The following is a 22,501-nucleotide window of genomic DNA, read 5'->3' on the forward strand; positions in this document are numbered from 1 at the left end:
TTTAAAAATATTATTTATTTTTATTGGGTTTTTCAAACATATTTTTTTTATATTTTTAAAAATATTTTTTTAACTATATGTTCAAAACTTTATTTTATATATTTTTTTCCATGTTTTTTGGATCCGCGCACCCTATGTGCACCGTTCTCAATCCCTACGCGATAGCATCCACGCATGGTATGCGTTGGGTACGTGTTTAGTGCGCGATCGCAATGCGACCGGTACACGACTCCCAGCCTATACGCGACACGTTCGATGTACGTAATGCGACGTTTACGCGCTTCCGCGATGCGTCATATGCATGTATGACGCGGTAGGTGCGTGGATCCCACGAAATATTTAACATTTAAAAAAACATATATATATGTATTTCATGTGAATATTAATTGAAGACAAACTCTAAACTAGTCTTAAAAGTTATATATTTTTACATCTAATCCTATATTTCTTTTTAATTCAATTTCGCGGATGCGCACTGGGTGCGTGCTGCGTAAGCGCAGGGTGCGCGGATCCCATGTGACCTGCAAAAAAAGAGATTTGATTGGTTCATTACACTTCCTGTTCTAACTATTGAAAGACCCCACCCATTTCAATCATTCTTCTTTCACCTTCTTTGGAGGAGCATCTCTTTGCAGAGAAGAAGATTTTTTGGACTAAGTTTACACTTAGCTCTAACTTTTTTCTCCTAACAATGGCTTCAGGGCAGCAGGCATCACCTGCATCTCCTCATACATCTGAGGATGAATTTTTGGAGAAGCCACCACGCACACCACGTTTGTCTTCAGTGGTGTGGAAATTTTTTACTTTTCCCGAGGGGCAAAAGAATACCAATGCCACCTTGGTCACGTGCAAGATTTGTAAAAAAGTGCTGTCTCGAGGGGATCCGACAAAAAAATACTCATGCGGGACAGCCAGCATGATGAAGCACCTACGGACCCTTCATCCGGTCAATCTTGCACGAGAAGAATGCCGACGGATGAGAGACTCTCCTGCTCCTGCGCCTTCCACCTCATCGCAGCCGAGCACTTCAAGAGTGCATCCGTCAGTCCAAAACTTGGACATCAGTCCTCTATTTCAATTTTTCAAAGTGCAATGCAACTTTGTGCTACGGGGAGCAGTCGATTGATCTGATCTGCCGCCGGCAAGAAAGTCACCATTGCCCCTTTTTTTTTTTTTTCCTGAAGTTCATTGTTTTGTTCCTCCTGTTTGTTTTGGGGTTTTTTTTCCCAGAATTTTTTTTAAAAAAATCACAAAATCTTTGGAAAAACAAAAAAAAATACAAAACAAGAAAGAAGAAAAAAAAAAGTTCTTCTAAGAACTAAATTTCCTGGTTTAAAAAAAGAGCTACATTTCTTTGTTAGTGTGTGAAAGTTTAGATGAATGTATGTGTAGTACGTAATTGACTGAATGAATGCATTAGTAGCGTATGGTGAATGTATAAGTGCAGAACTATGAGGAAGTGCTGCAGTATCACACAGTAACCCCTTTAACTGCAGTGTGCTGTAGTACTTCCGAAGCACAGGGATGCAACATATGTACATAAATATGTTGCAAATCTATGCTTCTCTCTGCACGGCTGCTTAAACTGCAGCCATGTGGTGACACAGTCACCCTTGCACCATAGTGCAAGGATATCTGTGTCATGTGCTGTTTGTTTTTCTCCAGGAAGACACACCTTGCTGCACAAAAACAATGAGAAAATGCATTTTTCTCCTTCAATGTATGCTGAACATTTTAGCATACATTGAAGATATAAAAATGTGGAGAAATGAAAACAATTCTCCTTGTTGTGCTTTCCTACACCAATTTTAGAATGGTGCAGCATTCACACACATAGCGAGATTTATGATTTCTGATAAATCTAGAGATGTGTCTTGTTCTATGAGTATTCAGTGCAATCATGCACAACAACACTTATAGAACACCCTTTCAACACAAAGTGGTGTGTATGATGAGGTTGAATTTACATGGAGTAGAAAAAGTACACAGAGTGCCTTTTCCTCTCTTTGTAAATCTGAAAGACTGTCTTGCGCAATATCTATGTTACAAAAAGTGATATATTTCCGGTTTTAAAATTCCTTGCGAATGATAGAAGGTAAGCACAGAGTTTTGTCTACAAAGATGTTCAAAGAAGAATGATTGAAATGATTGCGGTCCTTCAGTAGGTACAATGGGAAATATTATGAATCCCTCAAATCTCTTTTTTTGCAGGTCACATGATATCTGATTATGGTCAGATTTCAAAACTACATAGGTATAAACAGAGTGTTTTTAGAAACATGTTTCAACTTTGTAGCTTCTTGCAGACCTCCTCAGTCTGCATATTGAGACTTAGTTAAACTTACCTTCACAGTAATAGGAATAAAAAATGGTATACATTTTTTTCAGGTTTTCCTTGCAATCTAAATTGATATAAATTGCTTATTTTAAAATTTGGATCTGTGAAAGAAAAGAAAAAACATTATAACATGTAATAATACATTTTTTACAACACAGCATAATTTCCACACAGTAATTTGTTTGCCTTTTTTGCTGTTCTCAGAATATATTGAATTTCACTACCAATAGTGATTTCAATCGTATTCATCACTTAACAGCGGGCAAAAAAAAAACAATCAGAAAGATTGTTAAAAAAGCCCCAACATGCTATTCTCAGTAAATTACCAGAAAATACAAATCACACATATATGAAATGCTTACAGCTTATACAATTTTATAACTTTAACTTATAACAACTGTAAATATTGCCGCTTTAAAATATTCACCGAATCAATGACCACCAAAAAGTCCATAACTCAAAAATATACCTTTCCTTGAGGCCAAATGGTATTTTTGCACTCCTTCGTTATGTAAATTGTCCAATGATAGTCCTACTAAATTATTATAATAAATTCCTCAGAGAATGAATTATCTTCCTAAAACTTTGACTTTAAAAATATTAGGTAGGAATTTTGTAATTCCCTAGGCAAACGTTGTTTAAAAAACAACTGGGAATCATTACAAAGTGTCCAGCCTTTGTCACATTTTAGATAGGCAGTGTAATGTCCAGATGTGGTGGAAGGACCATCATGGAAAATTATAGCAATTGCTACAAAAGTCCTTCCTGATATTGATAGCTGTGCTGCTACAAATTGCTTTATTAAAGTATCCAATTTTCTTCCATCAGCTGTACAACGTTGCATCATTAAAATTATGTATTTTCCATATTTTGTCAAGAATAATGTAGATAACATTTCTGATTTACATTGGCTACACTCCATGTTTTGATTTGCACCTTTAACTAATTTATTGAAAGACACTGATTTACAGTCTGGTAATGTTAAATACAGAAATCTCTCAGTGTCTACATTGGTGCTACATGTATACATGCAATTTTCACAATGATGTTCCCATTTGTAAGAAAGGCCAAAAATAATTTCTATTTCTACACCTTCATTTTCAAAAATGGTAAGCATATACATTAAAAATTCCTGAGCCTCTTGTTGGATATTTTGTGAAAATTGTGTAGAACCAGAACACAGATCCAAAAGACTACGAACATCTGAAACAGATTGTATTTTACTTGTATCTGTTGTTAACTTTTCATAAACAGAATGCAACAGAAAACAATTTTTTTTTTTGCCAATTCTGCATAATTTGTTCTCGCAAACCTTCCAGATAAAAAACAACATTGACCACTAAATTAGCATAGCAGTTGACACCTGAACTATTTTCAAACTGATAACCAACAATCTCTTCAACAGTGTCCAATTTCTTTTTACCTGCAATCACAACATTATCTTGTTCTTTTCCCTTCTTGACACCTTCAGAACAGATATTCTCTTACCTTCTTTTTCGACCAACCACACGCTTTTCAAATACAGGATATTGACCTAAATTTGGAGCATAAACCCTTCTTAACCTATTATACTCTTTTACACAGTTTGCATCTGCAGTAACCTTAGTCTCATCAAAATCAATCAAAAACAAACCAGATAATGTTCTGACTCGCGACAAAGCAACATATGCCATACCCTTTTTAAATACGGTAGATCCAATGTTCACCAATGCACTGTCTACACTTAATCCTTGAGATTTATAAATAGTCACTGCGTATGCCAGAGAAAATTGAAATTGTTTCCTACGGACATATAAATCTTTAACAAGCAAAAAACGAACTGAACAACGACCAATTTCTTTAACTTCATCAATCTGATCAATTTTAATTTTTAAAAATTCAATTCCTTCTTTTTTCTGATAATTCACAAAATCCACCACTTTACCCATTGCACCATTAACTAAACCTTTCTCTACATCCAAATTACGCCTTAAAATTAGCCGACAGTTTACACACGCATATAGTGTCTTTTCTAAACCAGCAGTTTTAGATATTTTTTTTCTAAACAATCTAGTTTTGATCTCAACTTTCCCATCAAAATAATAGTGATTCCTTCATGCTGTTTTTTATCGATGGCTTCCATTTTTACAATTTCTTCATTTTCCAGTTTCAATAGTTCTTCGTTGAATATGGAACACTCGCGCAGTGTTGGCATTAAGCAAATCACTGATTTATTTTTAGCAATTTCCACGTACACTTTTGCAGGAACTGCATTTTCATTTGGAAAGACATTGCAAAGTAATCGACTCTCCAAAGCTTGTTTGCCTTGTTTTGAAAGAATTCCAATTCTTATATCTTGAAGAATACTTCCATATTCAGCATCATTTGCCAGTCGCATATTTGTTGTCAGTTCTTTGTATTCAAAATGAGTCCAAATGTTCACATTACCAACACTGCCAAGAGACTTTCTGGTATCTTCATGGGCTAGTGTTTTAAATACCGGTTGTCCTTTTACCGGAGTCAGTTGCAGTAGATCTCCAAAAACTAGGACGTTTTTTCCTCCAAATAACACGTCATACTCTGTTTTAAGAATTTGCTGCATTCTTAAATGCACAAAGGCAAGCATCTAGTTTGAGACCATGCTCACCTCATCAATAATGAGAAGTTTAATTTTCTTCAGGACTCTTGAAACTTTACAACAAGCTTCTCCAGATAGCTTGTGGTATTCCAATTTGTTCTCATGCTCTACTGGCAGCATTAGTAAACAATGTAAAGTAATTCCTTTAATGTTATGTGCTGCCAACCCAGTTGGAGCAGTGACAACACAAGACAAATGCGAATCAGTTGTTTTCTGCAGATAACTTGTAATTACTTTAATTAAGAAACTTTTTCCTGTTCCAGCTTGACCACTCACATACATTCGGATAGGTTGAAATGATGTACATGAGCACACTCTCTTTTCATGAAGTAATCCATGGTCAATCTGCTCTTTCACTTGCTGATATATTTGTTTCTGTTCAACATTTAGTTGTTCTTCCAAGTTTCCTAACTGTATTGCATCTTCTTGAGCTTGATACATTGCTGTTTCCACCTCATTCATTGCAATCGCTGCTTCATCTTCAACAATTGGTTGTCCTAGTGGATCTTGACACAGTGCAGTAGAACTTTGACTGTCTTGAGAACTGTCTCTAGCAATCTCAGCTGCAATTGTAGGTTCTTGATCAATTTCATGATTCAACATTTTGACATAATTTTCAAAAGCAGTGCATTGTATGCTATCTTTAGAAGCATTAAATGAATCTTCATAGCTGGGAAAATCTCCAAGTCATTCCAGTTCTGAACGCCATGTTTTGAACATTTGCAAAATGGCTAAATAGTAAAATTCCCTTTTGTCAGCAGTGTCGCAACTCAGTTTCCTGTGATTAATTAAATTTTCTTTCCTTTGTTTCACCAGACATCCTTCGGAACCAATCACTGCATATTTTCCATCGTTGATGTTCTCTGTAGTATTCCGTTTAAAAGTGTAGTTTTGCAGCACTTCATAGAGACACATATTCTCAAGATGATGACTTCTATTTTGGTAGTATGTGTCCAACATATTCATTTTCAAAATATCTGTACTTTCTGGTTCATTTTCTGCTAAATATTCAATTTCTTAAACAGATTTCAGTACCCGATTTCGCATTCCTGCAAGACCTAGACTCACCCAAATGATTCTTCTACTTTTGGAATATAGACTTGCAGATGATAACCAATCTGAAAATTCATATGCTCCAATTTCATGATGCGATAACATCTTCAAACTGAAACTCTATAATTTCTTACTTAGTCTTCTCGTGAGAAATCTCTTCCCACATTTCTTTCAATTCAGTCTTTTCTGATTCAGTAATGTAAGACGTTACATATCGAGCAACAGCAATGGAATTGTCCGCAACATACTGAATATCCATGTTAGCGTTCCACATGGATAAAATAACTGGATTGTAGTCATTTATGTATTTCGATTCTTCGCTTATTCTTAAGTTGTAGGTGTTTTTCTGAGACTTTCTTGTGTTGGTATGTCGCATAGCTGACATAAAACTGTTCACTCTTCCTTTGGATAATACAGGACGTGGAAATCCAAAACAACATTTGGTATAGAACTTATCCTTTGACTTGTACTTTCGTCGACAATATTTTCCACACCTGTGGCTTTGAAATAGTAAGACTTGTTGTTTTAAGTTTTTATCTTCTCTGCTATTGGGAAGAGCCCATGTAGCATAATCTTCAATGAAAGACAAAACAGTTTCATCTGAATCTGTTCCAAATTTGGGGGCGTCCTTGATCCATAACAACATATGTATATGAGGAGCACCTCTTGCTTGATACTCCTTTCTCCAAAAGAAATCCACAACTTCTCCAAGAGGAAGATTCTTTTTATTGCAGATGAAAGACATCATAGCTTCAAATCTATGATTGAAATATCTGCATACATTGACAGGATCCAAAGAGCACAATTCTCCAGGTGTCTTGTATTCAATATTTTTTATATTAGAATTTGCCTCTCGAAGAAATTCAAGTAAATCATCCCAAGCATACTCAGCACAGCTACGTGTGACAAACCATGTAGGAGTTCCCAAGTTCCGTAGCATACATTTCAGTTCTCCATGTCAACGGTACCAATATTCATTAGTCCCACGCTGACATGCCATCAGATTAATCAACTGAGATTCTAAATGATCATCTCTCTGATGCACTTTATCCATAAACTCCTTTGCAGTTACATTTTGAAGATGCATTCCAGTTTTTAAAATGTGATTTACTGCATATGAAAGTCCAGACAAGTCACTTTCAAACAGAAGATGAAACATATAAGGGATACATTGTCTAAATCTTGGAACTTCTGCATATAATCTTGTTGTCTGATATTCAGATGCAGGAATCTGCACAGGACGTTCATCATATCGTCCACCTTTTCCTGTTGGAAACAACTGCGGGAAACAACGAGCTTCCAAGCTCTCTTCCCATACATGGGACTTCATGTTGCTTTTTTCCATTTGAAACAACTCAATTGAATTCCCCATCACCTCTTTGGAATGAAGTGGATGTACACTGTAATGTTCATAGATCTCGTCACATCTGGACATGTCCACTTTTTCTATTTGTCCACTTATTGTTTCAGTATCTTCTGCTAAATCTATTTCTTCTTCTCCTACAAACACATTTCTATAGTACTCATTATTTTTTAACAGATACAATGACGCCTTTTGCACTTTTCTAACATCCACTATCTCTTGCCAAATTTTCTTATTCTTAGTAGGAACACCATTAACTAGGATGACTAGTGGCTCATTTTCTGCATGGTCTACACCAATAGTTTCAATATGTTTCCTTAAATCTAACGGTAAATACACAACTCTTCCTTTCAATCCTCTTTGCAACTCTGATGGAGGTAATTTACCTGTTTTGGGCTCCAGACGAACAATAGCCTGAAACGGGTGAACACATTGTATGAGAATAGACTCATACGTATTTAAACCTATCAGCTCTGGTGGAATAGCAACCAACTCCTTGATTATTATGAACAGCTCTAGCAGGCATTTTATTCTCATCTAATTTGTTATAACAATATTTGCAAATACGCTGATCAGATCCCAAATCAAAACAATCCTCTACCAACAAATAAATTGCAAATTCCATCCACTTATCATTATCTTCTATTTCACTTTTTAAATACATATTGACACCCCTAGTCTGATTTTTATAGTGACTTCGCCGACAACAAATTCAAGAAACATTTGGTCTTACACCTGAAATTACCTTAAACTTTGTGATTTCATCCTCAAATTTTTCTGTAATTACGGGTTATACATTGTCTTCAACATTTTGTTCTAGTAATGTGTCAGTTTCTTCACTCTCTTGCTGAGGTCCAAAGTAACAAAACTCAATATCATCACAGACCTGCCTCACATCTGATACGGACCCACTCAAAAGAGCACTGTTCAACTCACTTAACTTTAGTGCAGGACTTTTTGCATAATACAACCTTCTCACTAGCTCCCGCATTTGAGTATGATGTACTGCCAGCATTCTGAAATGGTGAAAAACACTTTGACAAACTTTCCTAGAAAGACAAGCCAGTATGTTTTCTCACTCTGCAAGGATCTAGTCCTTGCAACAGCTTAATCTTTTGTTTTACACTTTTTTTAGTATAGGCTCGTAAAAAACTACATAATTTTTTAATAGATTCCTGTCGTACACTGCAAATACTACTGCAATCCCAAGTGTACACAGGGTTTTTAGCACGTCTCCCTAAGACTTCATCAGCTATCACTTCTTCTGCATTTCTTTCAACCATTTTCTCTTTCTCAATTGGAGAACCGTCTCTACCCTCATAACCTCTACCACTGGTGTCAACTGCATACAATAATTTTTCGCTCTGTGAATAACTCTCTTTGCTAATAAATGGCTCTGAACTGGAACTCTGTTTCCATTCTCCCAAACAAAATCAATTTATTTTTTTATTTTTATTAATAACTCTTTTCCTCCTACTTTTGGCCTTCATTACATGGATTGGTTGATCTAGTGATCGAATTCTGTTTAATACTGTTTAATACTAAAATAAACAGTTTCCTTTTTATTTCAAAAGCCTTTTCCACAATGTTTTCAATATGCTTCTTCTTTTTATAAAATAAAGCTCTCTTTTATATTTCTTCACATCTTTCATCAAATTATGCACTACTCTTGTAAAATATTTTTTTGCGTAATTCCTTATACTGATTTTGCCTTCTTTTACCATACTTTATCTCCTTTGACTGACCATTTGCTTTTTAGCTTTTTCTCTTATTTTGAATTTTTTTCTTAGTTGAAGCATTCTCAGTAGTTCCCGCATTATGTACATTCTGTTTGGTCCTACAAACATTTTTAATAAATTGCTTTGTGATCTTACCAGAAGATTTTTTCCTTTTAGCCACATTATCTTGTACATTCAATACTTGTGGTTGATGTTTCTTCAAGTAATCCTCCTGTCTCTTTTCTTTTTCATTTTTTTTCTGGCATGATTTCTCTATTTTAACGTTGAAAAACAGTATATGTAAAAAAGAATAAAAAATAAATGCATATTAATAACTTTCAAATGTATACTATTCTATTACTGTAGAAACACATTTTATATAAAAACTGACTAAGAAACTATAGCCCTGAAACACAAGTGTGACAATGGTTAAAACACTACATGCATAGTGCATACTACTTTGAAGCAGTTCATGCCCTAAAGCCTACCTCACTAAAAGACTACATGCTAACTGACTGAATGATTACAGTACTATAAGGAAACACACTGGGTGAGTGACAGGGTGTTTGCTAGAAGTGTATGAATACTGACTGGGGAATTGAAGGTGTGAAAGACAAGTGTGTAGGTGGTTAGAGGACTGCATGCATAGTGGATAGGCGTTTGAAGCAGTCCCTGTGCTAAGGCCTGGCTCACTGCATGAGTACTTGGGTACTGACTGAATGATTAGAGTACTGCAAGGAGAGTGCCTGGGTGAATGTATAAGTGGCTGGCTTTTGGCACAGTGAATGGATTAGTACTTGGTACTGAATGGGTCACTAGAGGAGTGCAAAGGGAGTGACAGGGTGTTTGCTGGAGTGTATGGATACTGACTAGGGAATTGAAGTTATGAAAGAGAAGTGTATAGGTGGTTACAGGACTGCATGTATAGTGGATGGGGGTTTGAAGCAGTCCATGTGCTAAGGCCTATGTCGCTGCATGAGTACTTGGATACTGACTGAATGATTAGAGTACAGCAAGGAGAGTGCCTGGGTGAATTTATAAGTGGTTGGCTTTTGGCGCAGTGAATGGATTAGTACACAGTACTGAATGGGTCACTAGAGGAGTGCAAAGGGAGTGACAGGATGTTTGCTGGACTGTATGGATACTGACTAGGGAATTGAAGGTGTGAAAAACAACTGTGTAGGTGGTTAGAGGACTGCATGCATAGTAAATAGGCGTTTGAAGCAGTCTATGTGCTAAGGCCTGACTCAATGCATGAATACTTGGGTACTGACAGAATGATTAGAGTACTGCAAGGAGTGTGCCTGGGTGAATTTATAAGTGGTTGGCTTTTGGTGCAGTAAATACATTAGTACATGGTGCTGAATGGATCACTGGAGGAGTGCAAGGGGAGTGATAAGGTGTTTGCTGGAGTGTATCTATACTGACTGGGGAATTGAAGGTGTGAAAGAGAAGTGGGTCATTGCATGAGTGTATGGGAAGTGACTGGATGATTAGAGTGCTGCAAGGAGAGTGCATGGTGAATTTATAAGGGCTTGGGTTTTGGCGGACTGATTGGATAAGTACACACAAGTCACATCAGGCCCGCCCCCTCCCTTCACCACTGTGCAAACGCACCCTTTGGCAGGTTCTAAATTGGGGGATTAATTCCTGTTGAATCCTGAGGGTCCCTGAGGGCACACTATCCCACCAGTTCCGTCCAGTAAGCGCCAAAGAGCTGTGTTGCAGAGTGGTGTAAAAAGGGGGCGTGGCCTTGGACCACCTCTCTGCATCAGCTCCCTGGTGCTTACTTGAGGTTGCTGGTGGGCTAGTTGGCTCCCAGGGACCCTCAGGATTCAAGGGGACTTAATCCCCCAACTTACAACGCACCACAGGGTGCGTTTGCACACTTGTCACATCAGGCCACGCCCCCTCCCTGCACCACTGTGCAAACGTGCCCCCTGGAGCGTTGTAAATTGGGGGATTACATCCCCTTGAGTCCTGAGGGTCCCTGGGGGCCAACTAGCCCACCAGGTACCTCCAGTAAGTGCCACAGAGCTGCATTGCAGAGAGGTGTAAAAAGGAGCGTGGCCTCTGAACACCTCTCTGCAACGCAGCTCCCTGGCGCATACTGGAAGTACCTGGTGGACTAGTTGGCCCCCAAGGACCCTCAGGATTCAAGGGGACTTAATCCCCCAACTTAGATCGCACCACAGGGCGTGTTTTCACACTGGTCACATCAGGCCACGCCCCCTCCCTGCACCACTGAGCAAATGCACCCCCTGGAGTGCTGTAAATTGGGGGATTACATCCCCTTGAATCCTAAGGGTTCCTAGGGGTCAACTAGACCACCAGCTACCTCCAGTAAGCACCACAAAGCTGCGTTGCAGAGAGGTGTAAAAAGGGGCGTGGCCTCTCAACACCTCTCTGCAATGCAGCTCCTTGGCGCATACTGGAGGAACCAGGTGGGCTAGTTCACCTCCCCGGGACCCTCAGGATTGAATGTTGCGAAATCACCCACCTGAATTCCGGTTGTTTCTTCTATGATGCTGCTTTCTCCCAATTCCCTCCAAAACCTGTCAAAGCCTCAGGGAATGATTACACCTGCCGCTCTGATCGGTCTCCGGGGGAAAGGGGAATGGAGAGTGAGAAACAAACACACTGGATCAGCCGTCTTGGTTGGTAAGGACTGGTGTGAATGTTTCTCCAAGGAAGAAGTGTTACTGGGTCTCTGGTTTTACTCTGGAATATCTTGATCAATATGCCTGCCAATGTTAATAACACCTGGTTAGCCTTCTGAACCTTTTTTCTACCTCAACTCGATCTTTAACTCATTCCTTAAAACCTACCCGAGATATTATGCCCATTAATTTACTTCTGAATAAGGCGTCACTGTTTACTTGACTTTGCACAGTGTACCTTGTTGGAACATAAACATACATTAATAATTAGACGACCTTCACATGTGTTGGGAAATCAGCATTAACTGTTATCAAATGTTAAACCATGCACATACCTTAAAACGCCAAAAGCGCAGCTCAAAAGGAATCCAATTAAGTAAAATAAATGGGACATAAATACAATGCAAGAAACAACAGGTATAGTTGTATTCAATACTTTTGATTTAGTGTAAACATTGTCAGATTAGGTGTCACAGATTTATCTTGTGCTCAAGAATTTTCTTAGACTGCCAAAATAAACATATTTTACAATATTTTACTTGCGATGTAAATAAAAATATCTTTCACAAGTCTTTAATGCTTTTAAATTTATATGAATGAACGAGTCTTTTTAAATGTCTATTCACTTCTTTAAACGTCTGAAATCCAAAGAAAATAACAAGCGTTTTACCGCAGTACTGCTTTCTAGGAAATTAAACGATTACCGAGTCTTGTTAGCATTGCTTAGTAACCTCTTGTTTATGTTTCCACAGGGAGCTGGAAAGAAATTTCCCGGAGGATGTTCCGAGACGGACCTTTCAGGAACTGGAAGGGAAGTCGGAAGAAAAGGCAAGCTGGACATCCTTGAAGACGCGCTGGAAACACCATGAAGAAATCAGCCAAAACTGGACTGGATTCAGGTAAGTGCTAGAGCTCAACGAAACAAAGCATCGGGATGTTGGAGGGAGGGGTTTATATAGTCTGTCAGCGCTGTAGTTCCACATGTTTAGCGCGCAGGCTACGAGGCTCATTTGCATTATGCACGAACACGTGAAGGCTCGACTGTTTAGCGATCTCACGTGTTTAAGATTTTGAAAAGCTGACAAGTGAAGATTACACATTGGTACAAAGGTAATAAGCACTGGTAAAACCAAGTTTAGTTTTCCTCATAGCTAGTTAATTTGGCACAGATGTTATAAAATACAAATGGGGCAATAAAATGGATGCCCTAAGGAATTTGTATTACTTGACTGGCATAACTAGTGCTAACTCTGGTTTTCCCATAACATTGAAGGGGACTTAATCCCCCAATTTACAATGTCCTTGGGGGTGCGTTTGCTCCTCACCCACGCACACAAAGCACTTCACAACACCGGACCAGCCTACCTGAACAGCAGACTCAGCTTCTACACCCCCACCCGCCAGCTCCGCTCCGCCAGCCTCGCCCTCGCTGCCGTCCCCCGCATCCAACGAGCAACCTCTGGCGGCCGGTCCTTCTCCTTCCTCGCCACCAAAACTTGAAACACCCTCCCTGCCCACCTGCGGCAGACCCAGGACCTGCTCACCTTCAGGAGACTCCTCAAGACCTGGCTCTTCGAGCAGTAGCAGCACCCCCCCAGCGCCTTGAGACCCTCACGGGTGAGTAGTGCGCTTTACAAATGACTGATTGATTGATTGATTGATTTGCCCTATGGAATTTGTATTACTTGACTGGCATAACTAGTGCTAACTGTGGTTTTCCCCATAACATTGAAGGGGACTTAATCCCCCAATTTACAATGTCATTGGGGGTGCGTTTGTCAGTCCCGCCCCCTCCCTGCACCACTGTGCAAATGCGCTGATTTAAGAAATAATCTTTTTTGGGCCCTGGGGATCCTTTTGGGACCCCATGACCAGGCCTAGGGGGTCAGGGTGTTTCTATCCTGCCCCCTTCTCTTGTTTTATATCTTTGTTTCTCTTTTTTCTGGTGACTCACTTCTACCGAGTCACAAGATGGCTGCCAAACTTCCTGGTTTGGAGTGTTGGCAGCCAATTACAGTGAAGCTCGTGCTCGGGACATAGGTTCCGCCCAGATATCAAAACTGTTATTTTTCTAATTTCTCATCCCCCGTTTGACGAATCACCCCCAAACTTTCAGAATAGGAGCTGATTTGGATAGACTTTTTTGGGGGAGAATTTCGTGAAGATTCGTCAAACGACGCCAAAGTTATTAGCAAATCAAAAATGCTTTTCCTATGGAAATTAGGTCGTAACTATTACTGCCTACCGCCAGGAGGTAATATATATATATATATATATATATATATATATATATTCACTGAAAAAAACATAGGTTTCAGTGACATTATAGTTAGTTGGACATTTCACTCGTCCAAAACCATTGAAATTCCCCCGTTATAGTTTGGTCAGTGACATCACTCATGACATCACTGATGACATCTCAAATGACATCACTGATGATATCACTGATGAAATCATCCAGTGAATGTTTGTTTTTCTGAAAATTAAATATGTTTTATATATGTATATCTCAAGGTCGAAGGAAGAATAAATGGGTATATAAGTGTCTAAATGGATGATTTTTTTTGGTAAAATTGATTGTATGACTGACTGATTAAGTGTATCTTAGTGAATACATGGGTTAGTGAGTAATGTTTAAATATGTAAATATCAGTCTCTCACTTTGTGTATAAGTGGCTGCATGTGTTGGTGAGTAGCTACATGAGTGTCTATATGGGTTATTAGTTGTTTTTTTGAGTATTAGTATGAGTGTCTGAGTGTCTGTATGGTTCGTTGGGGGTCTTACGTAGTGCATAGATACATGAATGCGTGACTCACTCCTTGTATGTTTTGAAGACAGCATGTGTGCAGGACTGTATGGGTGGATGAGTGTGTGTATGGATGTATTAGTGAATGAATGACTGTCTCAATAGTGTCTTTATGAGTAACTACATATGTTTTAAACTAGTATATGTGAGTATTGGGGTATATAAGTGAGAATATGTGAGAGTGAGAGATTGGAAGAGTTCCAGTATAAATTAGTACGTGTTTCTATAAGTCATTGCTTAAGAGAGTAAGTATGTGTAAGTTTCTGCAGCAGTACGTGTGGTGGTGTGTGTATAACTGTATATGCAATTTAATGGATGTTTGATACTTTGTTTGCATGTGTGACTATATGTGTGAGTAACTCTATGGATGAGTGTCATTATGTAACAGGATGTATAGGTGTACGAGTACATATGACAAGTGAGTACATGTATCAGTGACTGTATAGGACTGTTGGTGAATGAGTGGATGTATGTGTAGATCTTGGAATTACTAAATAGGTATGTTGTAAGTGATATTGGTATGTCCATTGTTTTGAAAATGTTAGTTTCTATTTGTGAGTATGTGTATCAAAAGTTATATTAGGGTGAGAGGAGGTCTGCCACTCTATCACAAGGATGGTGTCATCAGTGATGTCATTCGAGATTTCATCAGTGATGTCATGAGTGATGTCACTGACCATGTCATGAGTGATGTAATATGTGACGTCATCAGTAGTGCATTGCGGACGCGCGAGTTATAGTTAGCTGAACTAACTAAAATGGGGGAATTTCAATGGTTTTGTACGAGTGAAATGTCCAACTAACTATAACGCCCCTGAAACCTATGGTTTTTTCAGTGAATTTCTAAGGTTTTTTAAATGCTAATTCCTAACTATAACGTTCTTGAAACCTATGTTTTTTCAGTTAATTTCAAAGGTTATTTAAATGCTAGTTTCTAACTATGCCTACAGAGGTAGAACATGTGAAGAAAGAAGAAAAAACACACAGAAAGAAGAAAAAGAAATGCAGAAAGAACCAACAGAGGTCCTCAAAGACAAAGAAAAGTGCAGGAAAAAGGAAGAAAATCATCCAGTATCCTCAACTTTTTCAGCTGGGTACTGGTGGTAACTGACTCTGACTAACCAGTCCAAGAGCCAGTGCAATGCTAAAAGACACTTAGAATACAGTTAAAACACCTACATACACTAGGGAACACTATGCATTGGGGTATCCCTGTAATTAGAATGACCTCCTCTGTAAGCCCCTAGTACATAATAGGGCATGGGGATTAAAACTACCTCTTAAAATGCGCCACGGGGTACGTTTGCACACTGGTGAAGGGAGGGGGGGCCTGATATGACATGTGTGCAAAAACGACCTGTGACCGTTTTAAATTGGGAGATTAAGTCCCCTTGAATCCTGAGGGTCCCTAGGGTCCAAGTAGCCCACTAGGTACTTCCGGTAAGCGACACAGAGCTGCGTTGCAGAGAAGTGTAAAAAGGGGCACGGCCTGGACCACCTCTCTGCAACGCAGTGCAGTGGCGCTTACTGGAAGCACCTGGTGGGCTAGTTGGCCCCCAGGGGCCCTCAGGATTGAAGGATAATTATTTCCCCAACTTAAAAGGCACCATAGGGCGTGTTGGCACACGTCACCTCAGGCCCCGTCCCCTCCCTTCCCCACTGTGTAAACGCGCCCTGTGCCCGTTTTAATTTGGGTGATTAAGTCCCCTTGAATCCTGAGGGTCCCCAGGGTCCAAGTAGCCCACTAGGTACCTCCAGTAAGCGCCACAGAGCCGCGTTGCAGAGAGATGTAAAAAGGTGCACAGCCTAGTCCACCTCTCAGCAACGCAGCACAGTGCACTTACTGGAAGCACCTGGTGCCCTAGTTGGCCCCCAGGGGCCCTCAGGATTGAATTTAATTTGGGAGATTAAGTCCCCTTGAATCCTGAGGGTCCCTAGGGTCCAAGTAACCCACTAGGTACGTCCAGTAAGTGACACAGAGCTGCGTTGCAGAGATGTGTAAAAAGGGGCACGGCCTAGACCACCTCTCTACAACGCAGCGCAGTAGAGCTTACTGGAAGCACCTGTTGTGCTAGTTAGCCCCCAGGGGCCCTCAGGATTGATGGGTGTTGGAAAACCACTCCCACACTAGAAGGGGTGGAGGTGGTCTTCCGGACACACTGTGGTAGCTTGGCTCGAGTGGTCAGGAATCAGGCTCCGTGCTAAGCATACAACATACCCAAACAATAACCATGCGTGCATCCGTTCCAAAAACGACTCTACACCGTAAAAATTATGAAAATATCTTTCTTTATCCTTTTTTCTCTTAGTTGCTGATTGGAGAAAATAAATAACAATCACAATATACAAACTTTTTAGAAAGTGCAGGACAAATAAATACTGGCTTAATGATTCAATAAATAGGGGTGATCATAAATACTGAAGGCATAAATAAAAGTGCAATACAGACAGGCAATTAAATATTCTGAGGCAATAAATACTGTAACCAATAAATATTGTGCATCAATAAATACTGTGGAACAATAAATAGGTTAAATACAATAAATACAGTGCCCCTAATAAATACTTAAAAGCTGACAGTGACACTCATGGAATCAGATCACTTTTGATTCCTAAGGGCTGATTTGGCCCAGGCACAGCTTGTGGGGATGTGGAAGGCTTGAGGGTGTCTACTCCCTGGCTTGGACAAGGCTGAGGCCTAAACTGAGGTAGATCAAGGGGGGGCTACCAGAGACCTGGCTCTCTCTCTCCACACAACCTCTCTAGATTAGTCCCAGTTCACCCCTGGCACAGTCAGGTTGGTTCTAGCACCTCCCTAGCCCCTTAGAGCAGTCTCTCAGGTCTCCACAGGGCCTTAGGCGCCCTCTACTCCACTTACTGCCCTTTTTCTGATGTTCCGACGCCGCTGGAGTCGTGTCGATGCCGTGAGGCGGTTCCGGTTCGGTCTCGGCGGCCTCGGCACAATGTCAGTTCTAGACGACGCCGGTAGGCGGTTCCGGTCCGATGTCGGCGGCCTCGGTTCGAATTCGACCTCCGATTTGACGGCGTCGGGCAGTCTCTACTCGATGTCGACTTCGGGCGGCTCCGGTCCGATGGCGCTCTCGGCTTCGATGACGTCGGCCGGCCTGGCCTCGATGTCGACTTCCGGCGACTCCGGGGTGCGATCCTCACCCCCGACCTCCGGTGCTCCTCCTCTCAGGTTCCGGGCGACTCCGGAGTGCGATCCTCACTCCCGACCTCCGGTACACTTCACCTCGGTCTCCGACGACTCCGGAGGGCGGACTTCACTCCTCCGATGACGCCGCTCACTCGACCTCGGTTAACTTCCTCCTCGACCTTTGGTATTCCTCACGACCTCCGTCGGCGCCCTCTCACGACCTCAGGCGGCTCCGGGTACGACGTCTGCTTCTTCAGTCAGCGCCGCTTCTCCACCTCGGGCTCCAGGTCTTGGGCTACTCGACGCCGGACTCCAGGGAAACCAGTTTCCAGGTCAGGATCTTGCTGCTTTCTGCTTCTAAGGCCTGTTCCTGCTGTCCAGGTCCTTAGGATGAGTTTTTCTGGCTTCTTCCCACACAGGGCTACAGGCTGGGATCCATCAGTAGGGACAAGTATCAAGGGTGGGTTTATGGACCCCACTCCAGGCACAAGTTTCCACCCCTGCTGCTTCACTCCTTCCTCCTTCACTGTTGTGCTGCTCTCTCTTCACCAGTCAGGTGCCAACTGCCAGCTCCAACTGCCAACACTCTGTCTTAACCTTCCAACATTCTAAACCGCCTCCAACTGTCACAGAGTTCTGGAATGTTCTGGAAGGTGCTGGTAGGTTCCAGTGGATGCTGGTGATGTCACAGGTGGCCACCATTTTGTGCTCCAGGCCCTCAGACAGAAGTTTCAGGGGTAGGTAAAATGGCTCCCTGAATCTGCAGCAACACCAAAAAGTCTGGTGGTTCCCAAAAAGGAAAAATTCAAACAGGGTTTGAGGCAAAAGTGGGACAAAATAAATAATGATGAGGAGGGACCACCCAAAGGGCTGACAGGTCTAACACGCGTCCCCCCCAGCTGAAAGTGGGGAGAGCTACCCAACCCCTTGGGAGTTCTCATCACTAAGGCGGAAATACCTTGAGAGACCGTCTGCATTGGCGTGGTCCACTCCAGGCCGATGTTCCACCTGAAAGTCCATCCCCTGTAGGGAAATAGACCACCTCAACAACTTGGGATTCTCCCCCTTCATTTGCATCAGCCAACGAAGGGGTCTGTGGTCGGTCTGAACCAGGAAGTGCGAGCCAAACAGGTATGGCCGCAACTTCTTCAGAGCCCATACCACTGCAAAGGCTTCACGCTCTATTGCACTCCACTTCTGTTCCCTGGGAAGTAGTCTCCGGGATAGGAAGACCACGGGTTGATCCAGACCCTCTTCGTTGAGTTGCGATAACACTGCCCCAATGCCATGTTCTGATGCATCTGTCTGGACAATGAACTCCTTGGAAAAGTCTGGGGCCCTTAAGACCGGGGCCTCGCACATGGCTTTCTTCAATCTCTCAAAGGCTTGCTGACAGGCCTCCGTCCAGACTACCCGTCGAGGTTGTTTCTTGGACGTGAGCTCCGTGAGGGGGGTTACGATGGTACCGTACCCCTTCACGAAGCGGCGGTAATATCCCGTGAGGCCCAAAAATGCTCGGACCTCAGTCTGTGTCTTGGGGGGTTCCCAGGCCATGATGGCCTCGATCTTCGCCTGGAGGGGTTGCACCGCTCCCCTACCCACCAAGTGTCCAAGGTACACTACCGACCCCTGCCCGATCTGGCACTTGCTGGCCTTGATCGTCAATCCAGCTTGTCTCAGGGCCTGGAGAACAGCTTGCAGGTGACGCAAGTGATCCTCCCAGCTGTTACTGAAGACGGCTATGTCATCCAGATAAGCAGCAGAGAAACTCTCCATTCCGGTGAGGATCTGGTTTACCAGGCGCTGAAACGTGGCAGGTGCGTTCTTGAGCCCAAAGGGCATCACACAGAACTGGTAGTGGCCATTGGGCGTGGAGAAGGCTGACCTTTCCCTTGCTCCATCAGTCAACGAGATCTGCCAGTACCCTGAAGTAAGGTCAAAGGTACTTAGATATTGGGCAGCTCCCAGCCGGTCAATCAATTCATCCGCCCTAGGGATCGGATGAGCATCAGTTTTGGTCACTGAATTCAGTCCCCGATAGTCCACACAGAACCTCAGTTCTGGTTGGGCACCCGGTGGTGCAGCTTTTGGTACTAACACCACCGGACTGGACCAGGGGCTGCTAGAAGGTTCGATCACTCCTAGCTCCAGCATCTTGGTGACTTCACTATGAATGCTAGCCTTCACCTTGTCTGACATCCGGTAGATCTTGGACTTCACAGGTGGGCTGTCTCCTGTGTCCACGTCATGGACGCACAGGTGAGTCCTACCCGGGACAAGGGAGAACAACGAGGAGTACTGCCCCAGGACCTGGCGACAGTCCTCCTGCTGTTCAGGAGTTAGAGATGGGGAGAGAATCACTCCCTCCACCGACCCATCCTTCTCTTGAGACGCAAACAAATCAGGGAGAGGCTCGCTTTCCACGTCCTCTCCTCCGTCAGTCACCATCATCAAGATGACTTCGGGCCTCTCGTGGTGGGGTTTGAGGCGGTTGGCATGCAGCACCCGCAGGGGCTGACGAGGGGTCTTCAGGTCCACCACGTAGGTAGCCTTACCCTTCTTCTCCAACACCTCAAAGGGTCCTGACCAGCGATCCTGGAGGGCACTAAGCTCTCCCGGTTCGATCACCCACACTTTCTGGCCAGGCTCCAACTCCACCGGGTGAGCATTGTGGTCATACCACGCCTTCATCACGGCTTGGCTGGCTTCCAAGTTGTCAGAAGCTTGCTTCCACAACTTAGCCATTTGGCTCCGGAAGGCCAGCATGTAGCTCACCACATCCTGGGGAAGCTTTCTGGGAGTTCTTTCCCATCCGTCTCTCACCAGGTTGAGAGGTCCACGTACAGGGTGCCCATACAGAAGCTCGAAGGGGCTGAAGCCCACTCCCTTCTGTGGCACTTCCCTGTAGGAAAAAAGTAAGCAGGGTAGGAGGACGTCCCATTTCCTCCGCAGGCTTTCAGGCAGACTTCTGATCATGCCCTTCAAGGTTTTGTTAAACCTCTCCACCAGACCATTGGTCTGGGGGTGGTAAGGAGTTGTGAACCGGTAGGTCACTCCACACTCCTTCCACATCGCCCGCATATACGCTGACATGAAGTTGGTCCCCCTGTCGGACACAACTTCCTTGGGAAAACCCACTCGGGTAAAGATTCCCATCAGGGCCCTAGCCACAACAGGTGCCGTTATGGTCCTCAGAGGTATTGCCTCTGGGTACCGTGTGGCATGATCCACCAGGACCAGGATAAACCTGTGACCAGCTGATGTTGGCGGATCTAACGGACCCACAATGTCGATGCCCACCCTTTCAAAGGGGGTGCTAACGACAGGAAGTGGTTCCAGGGGAGCTTTCAGCTTCACCCCTGTTTTCCCACTGGCTTGGCAAGACACACATGTCCGGCAGTAGGTATCGGACGACACTTTCATCTGAGGCCAATAAAAGTGTGGGACAAGACGGGCGAAGGTCTTGTCTTGCCCCAGGTGTCCTGCCAATGGTATCTCGTGAGCCAACTCCAGAAGGAAGGCTCGATAACGTTGAGGAACTACCAAGGCTCGTGACGATCCATGTAGGGGTGCCTTGGGTTCACTGTAGAGGAGGCCATCCTCCCAGTAAACACTGTAGTTCCCTTCAACGTTCCCTGCTGCCTGGGCTTCGGCCTGTCGCCTTAGCCCCTCAAGGGTAGGGCCCTCCCTCTGGCCCTGGCAGAATTCCTCCCTGGACGGGCCTCCCTCCACGTGCCACTCGGCCGGGATGGGTAGGTCCTCCAGGTTGGTAACGTCCCCCACCGCAGACTCCTGGTCCACCACCTCCGGTGGCCTATCCGTCCTACGGGGTGGGGACGCCGAGGCAGGCTCCTCCTGTCCTCGGTTCTTCCCTTGACTGGCAGCCGGCTGGGCCTTTGTTCCAGGCTCCAGCCGAAATGAACTCCCTCTTCGGGTAGTCGCGGACCTTGTGCTAACACAGGCCCAGTCAGGTGTACCCAGCATCTCGGTGTGAGTCCGGTATTCCACCTCCTTCCAAGCGTTGTGCTCCATATCATTCCCCAGCAGACAATCGACTGGCACGGCAGGGCTTACGGCAACTCGAAGTGAACCTGCAACCCCCCCCCATTCAAAGGGAACCTCGGCCACGGGATAGTGGCCTGTTCTGCCGTCAGCCATCGCGGCTGGGTGGAGTACATCGGGAATTACCTGCTCTGGAGACACCAGTTGGCTACGCACCATAGTCATACTGGCTCCTGTGTCTCTCAGAGCCTCCCCTCTTTGGCCGTTGATGGTGACCCACTGCCCATACTTTGCGGTATTTGCGGGCACCTGGATCTTAGGAACCATCTCCCGTTCTCCCAGGGACACTAAAGTGACACCCGCCCACTCCCTTCCCTTAGTTAAGGGCATCTCCTCCCCGAGCACTGCACTAGCTACTCCGGGGGTCTTTCCTCCAGTGGGAGGGGGTGGTCGTTTCTGGCACTTCGGATCTCCTTTATAGTGTCCAACGCCACCGCACTCGTAGCAATGGACAACCCTTGGCTGCTGACTCTGGCCAGGATTAGGGTTTCTGGGCAGGTTAGCCTTAGAGGTGAATCCTGTTCCCTTCCCTTGGAAGTTATTTTGGGGGCCTTTGGAGAACTCCTTTTTCTTTTCCCCTCCCTCTTTCTTCTGGGGGGCGCCCTGTCCGGCCTTTTGAGTATCCCCTCCAGTCCCCCTTGTGGACACCCGGGTACTAGCCCAAATGTCCGCCTCCTCAGCAAGCTTCCGGGGACTGGTCAGCTTGCTATCCACCAGGTGTTGCCG

Source organism: Triturus cristatus, chromosome 1_1 (assembly GCF_964204655.1).
Source record: "Triturus cristatus chromosome 1_1, aTriCri1.1, whole genome shotgun sequence".
Taxonomy (NCBI): domain Eukaryota; kingdom Metazoa; phylum Chordata; class Amphibia; order Caudata; family Salamandridae; genus Triturus; species Triturus cristatus.